General features: G+C 34.7%; 1 long non-coding RNA gene across 1 annotated transcript in view; it reads right to left on the bottom strand.

Annotated features, from left to right (window-relative positions):
- Positions 1-1,317: 1,317 nt before the first annotated feature.
- LOC136039908 (uncharacterized) overlaps positions 1,318-16,135 on the bottom strand; it is a 22,899-nt gene continuing 8,081 nt past the window's right edge. The window contains exons 2-3 of the long non-coding RNA XR_010620580.1: positions 14,196-14,507; positions 1,318-1,493 (exon numbers count right to left, since the gene is read on the bottom strand). This is a non-coding gene — a long non-coding RNA (uncharacterized LOC136039908). The remainder of the gene's footprint in view (positions 1,494-14,195; positions 14,508-16,135) is intronic.

The raw sequence follows: 16,135 nt of genomic DNA, 5'->3' as shown, positions 1-16,135 counted from the left end.
GCAAATTAGAGGTATGGAAAGGTAATATGAAAGAAACATGGAATCATGGGCGCCCAGCTCTTTACTTAGGTAGCGCTATTGCTCTGCCTATGATATGGGAAGGCTCTGCATCAACAGAATTGCCTGTAATACTTAGGGTTTTTGATTTTAATGTGTCTTGAAGGCACCCTAGTGACGCTATTTCATCCGTAATTTCCATAGGAGTAGGAATCATACGAACGTTGCAGCACTTTCTGCCAAAGCGATTTCTACTAAAGATATACCACCCAATTATTTACCCACATAACTCTTACGGCTCTCTAATCTGGAGCTGTAACTTTTACTGTAATTCCAAGAGTAAAAACCCTGTAAAACAAAGTAGTGGGGATAATAGGAAAGTATATAAAAGAAGTGAAGGATACATTCGCTTCTTCTAGGTCTTTGGTTTTGCTTAACGTCGATGGAGTACGTGATTATCAAGTTGTGTTTTTTTATTTGTGTGCAAACATTCTAGTCCCGAGTTTTTTTTTTTGAATTTTTACCGTGCCAATAGTGATATTCATGAGTATGAAGTATGAGACTAGACTTAGTGATAATTCGGTGATAGCATAGGAGCACCATATGGTCCTGATTTTAGATTACGGTATCTCGGATCTTTTGTGGGGAATTTGTTACCGATGAGCTTCAAAGCAGCTGGAATTCTTTTAGTTTCTTAGAGAAAAATAAAAGAGTGTTTGTTAGAAGATGGTTGAAGTGAACAAGTTTGTTCGAAGGGAGCGGGGAGACGACCATTTTGAAGGTTACTTTGCAAAGTTTGTTATGATTGAGGGTGGCAGGCAGTAAAAGAGGCAGGTAGATGGGATAACACGGAGGAAGGGTTGTGGAGTGGAATGAAAAAAGGGAGGTAGAGTGATATGGTTGTTGTTGTATGGGTGTATTATAGGAATGTGGTTGAAAAAGTCTGGTTTGCTATTTGGCTCTTTTGTTCCTTGTATTTATTTATGTTAGGTTTTATTTGTTGTTATTGTGTTAGAGTTTATGAGACTGACTAGTACCTTATGCTTCACACTAGCAAAAAACGTCACTTTTTTCATAAGTATTTTGTAAAAATTAGTTTTCTGTTTCTGAATGAGGAAACCTAAGCCTTTCTTTTTCTAAGAAGTTGCATCAGACCTCCTAAAATATAAACTTCTATTGCATCACATTTCTATTGCAGACATTTTCTATTGTATCAATTTTATATATTCAACAATATGTTTGAATAAATCATATAAAACTAAAATTTCATGTAACTTTCAATGAAAATCTTTAATAATATTAAATATTTAACAAAACTTGTAACTCCTTAACTTTTCTTCCAACTGCAGTTGATCTTATCTCTAGCCATCTTTCAGATACAATAATAATCGCTTGTTCTTACAAACAAATATTAGCTATCTAAATAATCTCTGTTGCTATACTTCTCCATTGCTCTCAGAAAAAGTGACATTCGATTACGAAGTAAGCTATGCGACCTGAAAATTGATTTATACTTAATATTTTAAAAAGTCAAATATTAAATAGACCAAAATCTGAGTAAAGAAACACCAACAATCATTCACAACCTCTCAAAATCTTAGATTGTGAACGAAAGCAAAAAAAAAAAAAAAAAACAAAAAAAAACGCAACAGCAAAAGCTAGAAGCAATCCACAATTTCTCAAGCTTTTAAGGCCAACAAGTTCGCCTTTCGGTCTATTTTATTTCTTTATTTTGGTATTTAGAGCATAAATTATGATGCATAGTCTTTGAGCTAAAAGCAGGTAATATTTTTGTCAGAATCTTGGTCAGGCTTTCTGTCATAATTTCAGTAACCCAGCTTATTATGAAATAGAGATGTCTTTGTGGCTGGGAAAAATTGATAAAGACCCTTAATGTAACAAATTAATATAAGAAGCCTATTTTTACGTTTTAATTCATTTTCGACAGTAGCGTCAGATACTCTGTTTGGGCACAACGTGACATTTAAAATTATTTTTCCTGTATTGTAACCACTGGCCTTAAACATCAAACAGTTCGTGGTAACGAACTGTAGTAAGGAGCGACCCGGCTCAATAGTAAACGAAACTCTAAAAATCGGAATTTTGATGCTAAAAGATACATCAAAAGAATCGGATTTTCATGCTGATTTTAAATATATAATTTTCATCAAATTTAGTCTTTGTCATCAGAAGTTGAGAGCCCGAGAAAATTTACCTTATTTTGGAAATTAGGGGGAAACACTCCCTAAAAGTCAAAGAATCTTAACGAAAATCACACCATCATATTTAGCGTATCAGAGAACCCCATATCGGAAATTCTAAGCTCCTATCTACAAAAATGTGGAATTTCGTATTTTTTGCCAGAAGACAGATCGGACACCGGTGCGTGTTTATTTTTTTTTCTTTTTCCCAGGGGTCATCGCATCGACCAAGTGATCCTAGAATGTCGCAGGAGGGCTCATTCTAATGGAAAGGAAAAGTTCTAGTGCCCTTTTTAAGTGACCCAAAAAATTGGAGGGCACCTTGGCCCCTCCCACGCTCATTTTGTTTCCCAAAGTCAACGGATCAAAATTTTGAGATACCCATTTTGTTCAGCATAGTCGAAAACCATAATAACTATGTCTTTGGGGATGACTTACTCCCCCACTGTCTCTGGGGGATGGGCTGCAAGTTACAAACTTTGACCAGTGTTTACATACAGTAATGGTTATTGGGAAGTGTACAGACGTTTTCAGGGGGATTCTTTTGGTTTGGGGGGTTGGGTTGAGGGGAGGGGGCTATGTGGGAGGATCTTTCCTTGGAGGAATATGTCTTGGGGGAAGAGAAATTCAATGAAAAGGGCGCAGGATCTTCTAGCATTACTAAAAAAAAAAAAAAAAAACAATGAAAAAATAAACATGAAAAAGTTTTTTCAATTGAAAGTAAGGAGTAGCATTAAAACTTAAAACTAACAGAGATTATTAAGCATATGAGGGGTTCGAAAAATACTTTTGCATAAACAGCGAGGTATTTAGGAGGAGATGAATATATCGCTCTTTATGCTAAAGTATTTTTAGTAATTTCAACTATTTATTCTACGGCCTTTCTGATTCAGGGGTCATTCTTAAAGAATTGGGAAAAAACTTAAGATTTAGTATAAAGAGCGATGTATTAACGAGGGGACAAACCCCCTCATATACATAATAAAAATATAAGAATATAAAAGTTTGTTACGTAAGTTAATTCTTAAGTTACGTATATTTTTTACTAATAAAAACGTTCGTTAAAAATTAAAAGTTCTAGTTGCCTTTTTAAGTAACCAAAAAATTGGAGGGCAACTACGCCTCCTTCCCCACCCCTTATTTCTCAAAATCGTCTGATCAAAATTAAGAGAAAGCCATTTAGCCAAAAAAAGAATTAGTATGTAAATTTCATTTTAATAATTTATGTGAGGAGAGCCAAAATCAAACATGCATTAATTCAAAAACGTTCAAAAATTAAATAAAAAAAAACTAGTTTTTTTAACTGAAAGTAAGGAGCGACATTAAAACTTAACACGAACAGAAGTTACTCCGTATATGAAATGGGTTTTCCCCTGCGCAATACCTCGCTCTTTACGCTAAAGTTTGACTCTTTGCCACAATTCTAATTTTTAAAACAATTAAAAACTTTAGCGTAAAGAGCGAGGGATTGCGGAGGGGAAAAAAATGGATAGCAAGATTTGTCAGGATTGCAGCGGCACACCGGGAGCGTTTTCTTTAAATAGTATTAATTTATTTTAGTTGATTTGTTGTTTGTTTTTTGTTATGTAAATTTCCTATGGCCACTGGCTTTTTCTGGAATAAATTATTATTATTATTATTATAGTAATGGTTACTGGGAAGTGTACGGACGTTTTCAGGGGGATTTTTTGGGTTTGGGAGGGAGAGTTGAGGTGAGGGGGGTTACGTGGGAGGATCTTTCCATGGTAAAACTTCTCATGGGAGAAGAGACTTTCAATGAAGGGGGCGCAGGATTTTTTAGCATTATTTAAAAAAACAATAAAAAATTAAATATGAATTTTTTTTTACTGAAAGTGAGGAGCAGCATTTAAACTTAAAATGATAAGAAATTATTGCGCATATGAGGGGTTTACCTCCTCGTAATACCTCGCTCTTTACGCTAAAGTATTTTTAGTAAGTTCAACTATTTATTCTACGGCCTTTGTGATTTAAGGGTCATTCTTAAGGAACTGGGACAGAATTTAAGCTTTAGTGTAAAGAGCGAGGTATCAACGAGGGGTGAACTCCCTCATATACGCAATAAAAACATACGAATATAGAAGTTCGTTACGTACATACGAATATAGAAGTTCGTTACGTAAGTTAATTCGCATATTACGTATATTTTTTTACTTGTGAAAATGTTCGTAAAAAATTAAAAGTTCTAGTTGCCTTTTTAAGTAATCAAAAAAGTGGAGGGCAACTTGGCTTCCTCCCTCTCTCCTTTTTTCTCAAAATCTTCCGATTAAAACTATGAGAAAGCCATTTAGCCAAAAAAATTAATATGCAAATTTGGTTTTAATTATTTATGTGCGGAGAGCCAAAATCAAAACGTATTAATTCAAAAATGTCCAGAAATTAAAAAAAAACAAGTTTTTTAACTGAAAGTAAAGAGCGACATTAAAAATTAAAACGAACAGAAATTCCCCACTCTTTACGCTAAAGCTTCTTACTGTTTTAAAAATAGAGTTAAGAGAAAGAGTCAAACTTTAGCATAAAGAGCGAGGCGTTTAGGAGGAAAAGCCCCTTTCATATACGGAGTAATTTCTGTTCGTTTTAAGTTTTAATGTCGCTCCTTACTTTCAGTTAAAAAACTTGTTTTTTTTATTTAATCTATAGAAAAGTCGGCAAGGGTAGTTGGTTTGAACTAAGGATTCCACTTTGATTTTCCACCGATATGGATCCTTAAGTAAGATTCAACATGCCTAATTATATGCTAAAGGATCAAGGGCGCCGGCAGAAAATTTCCAGGGGGGCCAGACGCCAAAATAGCAGTGGTGGCTGGGTGACGGAATATATTTCAGGATATTTTTTTCGTAGAAATAAGTTTATTTTTAAATACTCATAGGGGAAAACTGTCAAATAAAAAGAACAATTAAATTCCATGCAAAATGAAATAAAATACAGTAAATTTTAAACGACAAGGATTCCGGGCATAGGGATCAATTTGTTTAATTAATAATACATTTAATTATTATGCATTTAATCTTGAAAGAAAATCAAACCCAAACCAAAATTACAGAAAGATTTATTGCTTTCCAACATTATATCAGATGTAGACTTGTCTTTATGCAATTTTTTACGCCTTAAAATAGTTTACAGAAGGAGTAGATATACTCAAAAATCATCCTGCCTGTATAGATACCACGTTTTGATTTTATACTGGCCATGTAAAATGTAGCTTTTTCATAACAGAACCATTCTCACCCTGAAATTTAAGTCCCTTATATATTCAGACATTAAATAAAATAAAAAGTTGAATATTGAAAGAATTTTTTTTTAACTTAACTATCCATCTGTCAAATTGGCCTTCTTTCTTTTTATTGTCCTATTCAATTAAATAAAATGAACAGGTTCAAATAAAATTTCATCACCCGAGAATCTTATCAAATAGTTCGTGATTAAAAAAAAAAAAAAAAAAAAAAAAAAAAAAAAAAAAAAAAAAAAAAAAAAAAACTGGAAGCAAAAAGTGACTTGGGCCAATATTCACTAAAAGCTAAAAATGGAATTCTCATGACAATTGCTACATCGGCAATATTGGCTTTTTATGCTGATTCTGAATATATAAAATTCTTTCGGTTTGTTGTTACCCACCCAAAACCAAAAATCTAAGTAAAAATTTGCCTTGTTTTTGAAAAAAGAGGAATCACCCTAAAAAAGCTGGCGATCATATTGAAAATCCCTTTTATCAAATATATCATATGAGAGAAGCCTACGGTCGACATTTCAAGCTTCAGTCTTCAAAATGTGGAATTTCGCATTTTTTTCTCCAGAAGATTCATCGTCGATACTTGTTTATTAATGGTTCTTTATTTCCAGGGGTGACTATATCAAACCAAAGGTTCAAGATAATTGGGAAGGAGCTCATTCAAACATGAATTAATTTTTTTTTTTAAATAACCATACAGATTGGGCCAGGGAAAAGTCTTGTTTTCAGCCATTTTAGCGCATCAGACTACGACTTTACCCTTAAGAGGACGAATTTGCAATCAATTTAAAACATCTTGAAGATAATTGATTTAAAAGTTAAAACGTTCATAAGAAATCATAAAATCATAAAATGAACAGCTTCAAAAAATTTTGTCACCAGAGAATCTTATTAAATAGTTTGTGATTAAAAACAAAACTGGAAGCAAAAAGTGACTTGGGCCAATATTCACCAAAAGCTAAAAATGGAATTCTCATGACAATTGCTACATCGCCAGTATTGGCTTTTTATGCTGATTCTAAATATATAAAATTCTTTCGGTTTGTTGTTATTCACTCAAAACCCAAAATCTGAGAAAATTTGTCTGATTTTTGAAAAAAGAGGAAACACACCAAAAAAGCAAGCGATCTTATTGAAAATCCCTTTTATTGAATATATCATATGAGAGAAGCCTACCGTAGAGGTTTCAAGCTTCAGTCTTTAAAATGTGGAATTTCGCATTTTTTTTTCCCCTGAAGATTCATCGTCGATACCTGTTTATTAATGGTTTTTTGTTTCCAGGGGTGACTGTATCAAACCAAAGGTCCAAGATAATGGGGAGGGAGCTCATTCAATCAAGAATTTTTTTTTTTTAAATAATCATACAGATTGGGCCAGGAAAAAGTCTTGTTTTAAGCCTTTTCAGCGCATTAGACTACGACTTTACCCAGAAGAGGACGAATTTGCAATCAATTTAAAATTCTTTGAAGATAATTGATTTAAAAGTAAAAACGTTCAGAAAAAATCATAAAATAAATCATAAAATCATAAAATGTAGAGAAGCCTACCGTAGAGGTTTCAAGCTTCAGTCTTTAAAATGTGGAATTTCGCAATTTTTTCCCCAGAAGATTCATCGTCGATACCTGTTTATTTGTTTTTGTTCAGGAGTGATTTTATCAAACCAAAGGTCCAAGATAATTGGGAGGGAGCTCATTCAAACATGAATTTAAAGTTCTTTTTTAAGTGACCACAGAGATTGGGCCAGGGAAAAGTCTTGTTTTCCGCCATTTTAGCGTACCAGACAACGACTTTACCCTGAAGAGGGCGGATTTGCAATTAATTTAAAATTCTTTGGAGATAATCGATTTAAAAGTATAAATAACTACATTTTAGGCTTCCCAGTTGCAAAAGAAATAATGCCGCACGTTGGCAGTACTGGATTCAACCAAGTTGATTCGCTTCATTTGTAATGAAGTTCGGCTACGTTTGGTGATCTATAATTGCGTATCAGCTACAATGAGGGGGCGGGTGAGCCATTGTTTAGGTTGAAGGTAGGGTAGATTCCTAAAAAGTACATTTTAATGGACAAACTGCTTAATCTTCGTAAGGCTTGAACAATGCCGAAGCGTTGAACGGATATTTTTAACAATATCGACAGTTTTGAAATTCGTTCTCTAACACCAAAATATTTATTGCCTTTAGACTTATTCATTGCCTACTGTTATAAAAGTAGTTTGTCCAAAGTAAAATATTAAAACTAAGATTAAGAAAGTCAAATAAACAATTTTAAGTCAATATTTTTAATTTAATTTTGAATACGAAAACTGATATATTTAATATTTTTATATTCAACAACTGTAAAAAATTAAATATTTGTCAAAGTGACAACTAGACAAGTACAATCATTCCTGAAAAAAAATAAATGATAATAAAACACAAAAAAATTAATCTGTTCAGGGGGAAAATACAGAATTTCGCAGTATTCCGTTCAGCAAAAATATTTCTGACTTCAGTAGCTTCATATATCAGCTCATGGTTACTCTTGCAATGCAAGCAAAAGTTGACGGCGTATGTTTTACCGAAATTGTCACTTATTAAGTTGCTTTACTTTTGTTTTCTATGATTATACGAAATTTCTTGTGTACTAGTAACTGCACTAACTACTAATAAATAAATGCATATTTAGGATCACCATAAAAAGCTGATTCTTTGATTTAATGTTATCAATAGTTTGGCTCTTATAATTTCTTTATTGACAAGGATCATTATATACTTATCATTCAATACTATGAAGAATTTGATTTTTTGTTGTTTGTGCTCCAACCAAATCATATTGAAAATTTTTTGTGGAAAACTGGAAATGGGTAATTCAGTCACAAATAAGAGCTTATATTTTCCTTATTAAGGGTCAAAATCAACTGGTAGACAGCCAACAATGGGGAAACACACATTTTCTCGTGGTTTGTCCCTATTCTGCTCTCTTTCCTTTGGTTTCCTTATAATTACTTTATAGTCCCAAATTTCCAGCGGGTCCATGGCCCCCTGCCTCCCCCTGCCGGTACCCGTGTAAAGGGTGGTGGAAGGGGAGGTAATTTATAAGGAACCTGCGTCTCAGTATTGCTGTCCTAATCACATGAACCACACGAATGAAAATCTTTGCGTTATTATGGTTCGAACATTATGATTTACATGTCCACATTTCAGTTAAGACTTTATAGTGGAACAGGTGAGGGGAGGAGTGGAGGAGCACGGGCAACCTTGAGTTTACAAAAATATAGACTGTGGTCCTTGCAAGATTAATCTTCAAACAAGGTGCAAGATGTCTAAACCTATACTAAAAAGCTTGTTTAAAAAGGGAGGAGCTGTCAAGGGGTTAGGGACCCTCCTTGTGCCTCCTATTATACTTACTGAAATCCTTGTGTAATTTTGATCCCAACAAACCGTCACTTGTCTACACCATCACTAAAAATTTAACAGTTGAAAATCCCAGCATAGCTACTGTTTAAAATGAGGTGTAAAATATCGAACTTCCTTTAAAAAAAGCTACAGTGGGAGTGGCGGGGGTTTGGCGGGGCCACTGGATCACTTTGTTTACCAATTATGCAGAAAAAAATTATCATGTAAAAAGTGGTTATTGCCTGTATTTCTCCTAAAGTTGTTATTGATAGAAGAGCATATGTTTGGACCCAATTTTATCGGTTGGCTTGTGCAATGAGGCCAAACGTCAATTGCTTTCGCACACAAACAATATTTACCCGCTTTCATCAGCCTTAGACATAGTCGTAACTCAGTTCAATACCACGAATTCTGTCTCAGTTTCAAAGTCTGAAAATGAAATAACATACTAAACCAAAATCACAGATAGAAATGGCTTGTGCCGTAGACCGCGATAATTTTGGATTGTAACGATTGTAAAGAAATATTTGAGTAGCATCCTATAGATGAGTCCGGATGGAGCCCTATTCTGGTGTACTGTTAGAGCTGCATATCCTCGTATGCCCTCCATACGTATTAGCGCAGCCCTATCCCGGTGTACCATTGTAGTTACTAACCCCTAACAACCCCTCCATACGAATTAGCGCAGCCCTATCTCGGTGTTACTTTTGAGTTGTTAACCCCTCGTATCCCTCAACGGATACTGATGGGGCCCTATCCCGATATACTATTGGAGCTGTGAGCCCTTCGTATCCACCTATATTCCTGTCACAGCCATATAGATAATAATGCTTTGAAACATTACTTAGCAAGTTTATTTTATCGCTGAAACAATGCAATACGTCCTGACAGCCAGTACTCCCATTGCATCTGGTCTTCGAGATAAGAATGTTTCCTGGAAACATTTCTTATTTTTTAGATTCTAAGCAGTTTTTCCATTGAATTTATGAAGTTTATGTCCGGTATAGGAATCTAACATGAGATCCAAGATTTCCTATGGTAAAAGAACGACGCGTTAGTCATATGAGCCAACAAGTCATTGATATTCTTAGGTTCTTGGAAATACATTCTAGGCAATTAATTCAATGTTTCTGGACGCTAGCCAACTGTTGTTAAACGTTATCATATTGTGCCAAGTTGATTGCACAATCGATTTCCCAATCGTAGTTGGATTTTTGGTAAATGCTATGAGTGATTCTTTTCCGGGCGTCTTTTTTGGTATCATTCCAAGAACAGGCATACCACAGGGATTGGAGATGCTTGCTAGACAAACATATACTTTTGGTGATCAATGACACTTGCTTCAGTTCAAGAAATTGTAGTGACTACAATCATCCAGGTATCCTTTTTGTAATGTAACGGTTCTGAGTACACTAGTTTTCAATTCTCGTGGCTTGTGCATGAGTTTTGGTCCCAACCTTCCTATCGAGGCCCTCGTGTCCCCCTCCAGGGACTCCAAAGCAATTCCCTAAAAAAAATTTTCCCCACTTTTTGTTTGAACTTCAATTTTTTTAAGTTTATAATTTTATAGGCTTTTTGAATTTTTTTTGCTTAATTTTTTTGGAGCTTAGAATTTCTTATTAAAAGTTTTTTCATGTCTAAAAATGACTTTACATGTCATTTTACATCTCAACAGAGTTCGGAATGGTAAAATTGTCAATAAAGACTTTTGTTCATACACATGAGTGGTTCTACTCTTTTGGAAGTTGAAGGGGCTAGCGGCAGTGAAATGAAGCCAAGAGTACCCACTGCTGAAGTAAAAATGCCAAGGGGACATCGATTAGCCCTCGAATGGGATGAATATATTTGCAAAATAATGAATACCATTGAGAATAAGAGGAAGAAGATCACTAATATCGCCAAGGAAATTAAGGAGAATTCAATCACAAGCAGACAATTGGTGGACGTTAATAGTAACATTGATAGTTTACCATCAGATACCATCATCGAACAGAATAATAGCAATGATGAAATATGTTATGACCTTGAAAGTAAAACTACGTTAAATGTCATATATGACGCCGAAATGAAATAAGTGTCATGACAAGATAAGACATGGTGAATTATTTTTTTGGAATGGACTCGAAACATTCAAATTTTCTATGATGATATTCTATATGCAATTATTTCAACAAAAAATATTTCAATGCATTAATTTGTTATATACTTTGTGTTTTAGCGTACTCTAGAGACCAGAGCCTGAGATAGATTAACAGGGTTTTTGACATAGTCTGAGAGAGATGAGCATGATTTTTTCCTAAAGCCTAAAAACAAACAAAATGAAAGATCCTCAGGTAAAAACACACACAAAAACACACACACACACACACACACACACACACACACACACACACACACACACACACACACACACACACACACACACACACACACACACACACACACACACACACACACACACACGCACACACGCACACACACACACGCACACACGCACACAAATACACATACACGTATACATACACATACACATACACATACACATACACATACACATACACATACACATACACATACACACATACACATACACACATACACATACACATACACATACACACACACACATAAACACACACACATAAACACGCACACACACACACACAAACACGCACACAAAAATACACACACATACACATATTTATACACATACACACACAAACAAACACACACTCACATACACACATACAGACACACACACATACACACATACAGACACACACACACACACATTATCCACGCACACACTCACCCTCACACTCACACTCACCCTCAAACTCATTCTCACATTCACCTACACACTCACACTCACTCTCATGAGCCTGGGGTAAGAATGGTAGAGGTTAGACATTTGCACACACATAAACACACACTCACACACACACAAACAGACACACACACACAAACACACACACGCACGCGCACGTAGCGCGTGTGCCCGCGCACACACACACAAAAACACACACACACACTCATAACTCTACATTAAGAACAAGCAAAAAAACATTCTTGGTTGCAGGCAATCAGGCAATAATCCTTCTAAATCCTAAGGTCTACCATAACCTCTACGGGTTTTTCCTGTGGTTTTCTTGAATTCGCTATCCGTGAGCAGTTTTGCGTTAGAAAAAATGTCCATTGATTCTACATTAAGAATTACATAAGAAAACCTAGTTTTTCTAACTGAAAGTAAGGAGCGACATTAAAACTTAAAACGAACAGAAATTACTCCGTATATGAAATGGGTTGTCCCCTCCGCAATCCCTCGCTCTTTATGCTAAAGCTTTTAATTGTTTTAAAAAGCAGAATTGTGTGTGTCAAACTTTAGCGTAAAGAGCGAAGGACTGCGGAGGGGACAACCCATTTCATATACGGAGTAATTGCCGTTCGTTTGAAGTTTTAATGTCGCTCCTTACTTTCAGTTAGAAAAACTAGTTTTTTTTATGTAATTTCAGAACGTTTTTGAATTAATGCATGTTTGATTTTGGCTCTCCACACATAAATTATTAAAATGAAATTTACATTTTAATTCCTTTTTTGGCTAAATGGCTTTCTCTTAGTTCTGATCAGACGATTTTGAGAAATAAGGGATGGGGAAGGAGGCCTAGTTGCCATGCAATTTTTTGGTTACACAAAAAGGCAATTATGAATTTTATTTTTAACGAATTTTCTTATTAGTAAAAAATATACGTAACTTAAGAATTAACTTACGAAAAAAAATTTTATATTCTTAAATTTTTATTATGTATATGAGGGGGTTTGTACCCTCGTTAATACCACGCTCTTTACACTAAATCGTAAGTTTTGTGCCGATTCTTTAAGAATGACCCCTGAATCAGAAAGGTCATAGAATAAATAGTTGAAATTACTAAAAATACCATAGCATAAAAAGCGAGGTATTTATCTCCTCCTAAATACCTCGCTCTTTATGCTAAAGTATTTTTAGAACCCTTCATATGCGTAATAATCTCTGTTCGTTTTAAGTTTCAATGCTACTCCTTACTTTCCATTGAAAAAACTTTTCCATGTTTATTTTTTCATTTTTTTTTTATAGTAATTTTAGAAAATCCTGCGCCCTTTTCATTGAATTTTTCTTCCCCCATGACATATTTCTCCAAGGAAAGCTCCTCCCACATAGCCCCCTCCCCTCAACCCCACCCCCAAAACCAAAACAAATCCCCTGAAAACGACTGTACACTTCCCAATAACCATTATTATATGTAAACACTGGTCGAAGTTTGTAACTTGCAGCCCCTCCCCCAGGGACTGTGGGGGAGTAATTCATTCCCAAAGACATAGTTATTATTTTTTTTGACTATGTGGAACAAAATGGCTATCTCAAAATTTTGATCTGTTGACATTGGAGAAAAAATGAACGTGGGAGGGGGCCTAGGTGCCCTCCAATATTTTTGGTCGCTTAAAAAGGGCACTAGAACTTTTCATTTCCGTTAGAATGAGCCCTCTCGCAACATTCTAGGACCACTTGGTCGATACGATGACCCCTGGGGAAAAGAAAAAAAACCAAATAAACACGCACCCGTGATTTGTCTTCTGGCAAAAAATACGAAATTCCACATTTTTGTAGATAGGAGCTTGAAAATTTTGCTATAGGGTTCTCTGATACGCCGAATGCGATGGTTTAATTAAGATTCTGTGACTTTTAGGGGGTGTTTTCCCCTATTTTTTAAAATAAGACAAATTTTCTCAGGCTCGTAACTTTTGATGACAAAGACCAAATTTAATGAAACTTATATATTTAAAATCAGCATGAAAATCCAATTCTTTTGATGTATATTTTAGCATCAAAATTCCGTTATTTAGAGTTTCGTTTACTATTGAGCCGGGTCGCTCCTTACTACAGTTCGTTACCACGAACTGTTTTACAAGCGAAGAACTACATTTTTGGTCTCAGGCAATTTTCAGATTTAATCCTCGGATCTAATAAGGTCTCAAGCCTGAGGTAAGAATGGTAGGTTAGACATTTGCCGTAAACTCAAATCGACAGCGTAGTAAAAATGGGACAAAATGTTACCCCACAACATAAATAGTAAAATGCCCATATATTTCGAGAAATTGGTATAGTATAGGATCTTATCAGGATTTATTGCATAAATTTTGGATCTATTTCTGATCCAATTTTTGTCTTAATTCAGGTTTGAAATAGGGTTTTTTCTAGCCTTCAAGTGCTTTTTCAATGATTTTTGGTAGCTCTTTTCTTTCTTAGGTTCCTGTCATAGCACGCGATAATGGAAATGTTCCACCACAAGTTTGAAATCAGTACGAAAACACAATAAGACTTGGTACACATTCCATCTTACCTGAAATTCCGACTATTCCAGTACCTACGTTCTTCAGCTTCTTCTTCTTCAAACTTATGTCTGTCCAGACCAATTAAACCAAGTAGTGGTAATACAATAGCAGATGCAACTAATACTAGTAACGTTATGAGTAATGAAAACTTAAGCGAATCTCTGTTGAATTTCATAACAAAGGTTCCGTCAGGGGCTAGGGCACCAAATCCAAAGCGCGGAGTTTCTTTAAAATCATCAGCACATACCAAAGCAAATAAAAAAACGGTTCCAACTATCCTGTGCAGCATTGCTTGGAACGACAGCCTACTAGAAAGGATCCTGCAATAAATAGTACTAAACAACACTAAAGATTACAATTAATCGTTTCTTAGAATACACATTTGGTAAAACAAAAACAAGCAAAATATAGGGATGTGATTCTATGTTTGAACTTGCCTATTACAGAGAAATGCTTCAATATTTTATCGGTATGCTCAAAGAATGGCAAATGATTTTGGGTTTCTTCACGATTTAGAAATTTGTATTATATTTCTTTTTAACTCCTTGTTTAAGAACATTTTGAGATGACTAAAAGTTATAATATTTTTTGTACTTAACTAACATTAAATAAATTTTCACTGAAAAAAACATAAAATTAAAAGAGCATTTCAGTTTTACTCAAATATTTTTTTTTATCAAATTTTCGTAAAAAACGTTCTATTCTACAAGAATTTATATAGGGTACTTGTGGTCTCAAAAAAAAAAAACATTCCAAATTTATCCTTAAAATCAAATAAAAATTACTAGGGAATGTGCAACGAATACCACCCTTTTGACCCACGACTACCACTTCTTAATGAATCCTCAAGGCTAAAAGAAAAAGAAGTAAGACTGAAAATTGTTTAAATCATAGCATTTTAGGGATATTTGCTTCTGTGTTGTCAAAAACTAAATCAATCCTATCTAGTACTGCAAACTGATGCTTTAGAAATTCTTTATTCGACGGAAAGCTATTAAGTTATGTACATCCAGCAAAAACAAAAGGGGTTTGAAACTCAAATATTTTCTACCGCGATGGGAATCATGAAAAGGAGAACACAAGTTCCTCAAAAGTTTGCCGAATTTCCACGACTTTTCAAGAGCACCGAGAAATCCCTTTCCTTCTAGTTTATTAAAAAGTATAAATACTTTTTAATATTAAAAGTATAAAGTTCACTTACTCCACAAGTGAACTTTTTAGGGATTATTTATCGTAATTTCCAGTATGGGTCTTTTTAACTCCTTGTTTAAGAACATTTTGAGATAATTAAAAGTTATAACATAGTGGCATCTTCCTCATCAAAGATTTTATGGTCCACTTCTTTTTCACTGAGATTTTCTTTAAAAATGGCATTTGGGGAAATACCCATGATGTTTTGGAGAGCAGCCAAGTAACTTTTGATGATGTTATAGGCCAACAACTAGTATACCTCTCAATTTTATTATAGGCTTTACTAAGTGGCTCCTTTTTAACGCTAGAAAACGGTGCGAACCGGCAAGATTTCATTATGTCATTAATTACATCAATTCTGTAATTGCTAACTTTACCACCAGCTCCTTCACTTGTCAAGGATGGATCTTCTAAAATACTACGCGTTGTAACTAATGTATGAATGAATATCTTTCTCCCATGGGATGACAGCATATGCGGTAACTGAGATAACTAACTTAGCCTAAAAACTAGCAAGACATTAACTAAGAAATTTCAGGTTGGATCGAAATAAACTCGGACTTTCAATGGAAACCTGAATTTTAGGACTTTGAATTTATTAACGATTGTTATCCTCTTTTTAATTTATTTAGTTAAATTCATTTTGATGCTGCACAGTTAGTGGCGCAAATAGTTTTCATTCGTGTTAAGATGATGCTCGATGATAAGGTGATGCTTAGCTGTCCTCCAATCTTTTGGTAACTTAGAAAGGGCACTA

The sequence above is a fragment of the Artemia franciscana genome, chromosome 20, assembly GCF_032884065.1.
Source record: "Artemia franciscana chromosome 20, ASM3288406v1, whole genome shotgun sequence".
In the NCBI taxonomy this organism is placed as follows: Eukaryota; Metazoa; Arthropoda; class Branchiopoda; order Anostraca; family Artemiidae; genus Artemia; species Artemia franciscana.
This window is presented reverse-complemented; position numbering and strand designations above follow the sequence as displayed.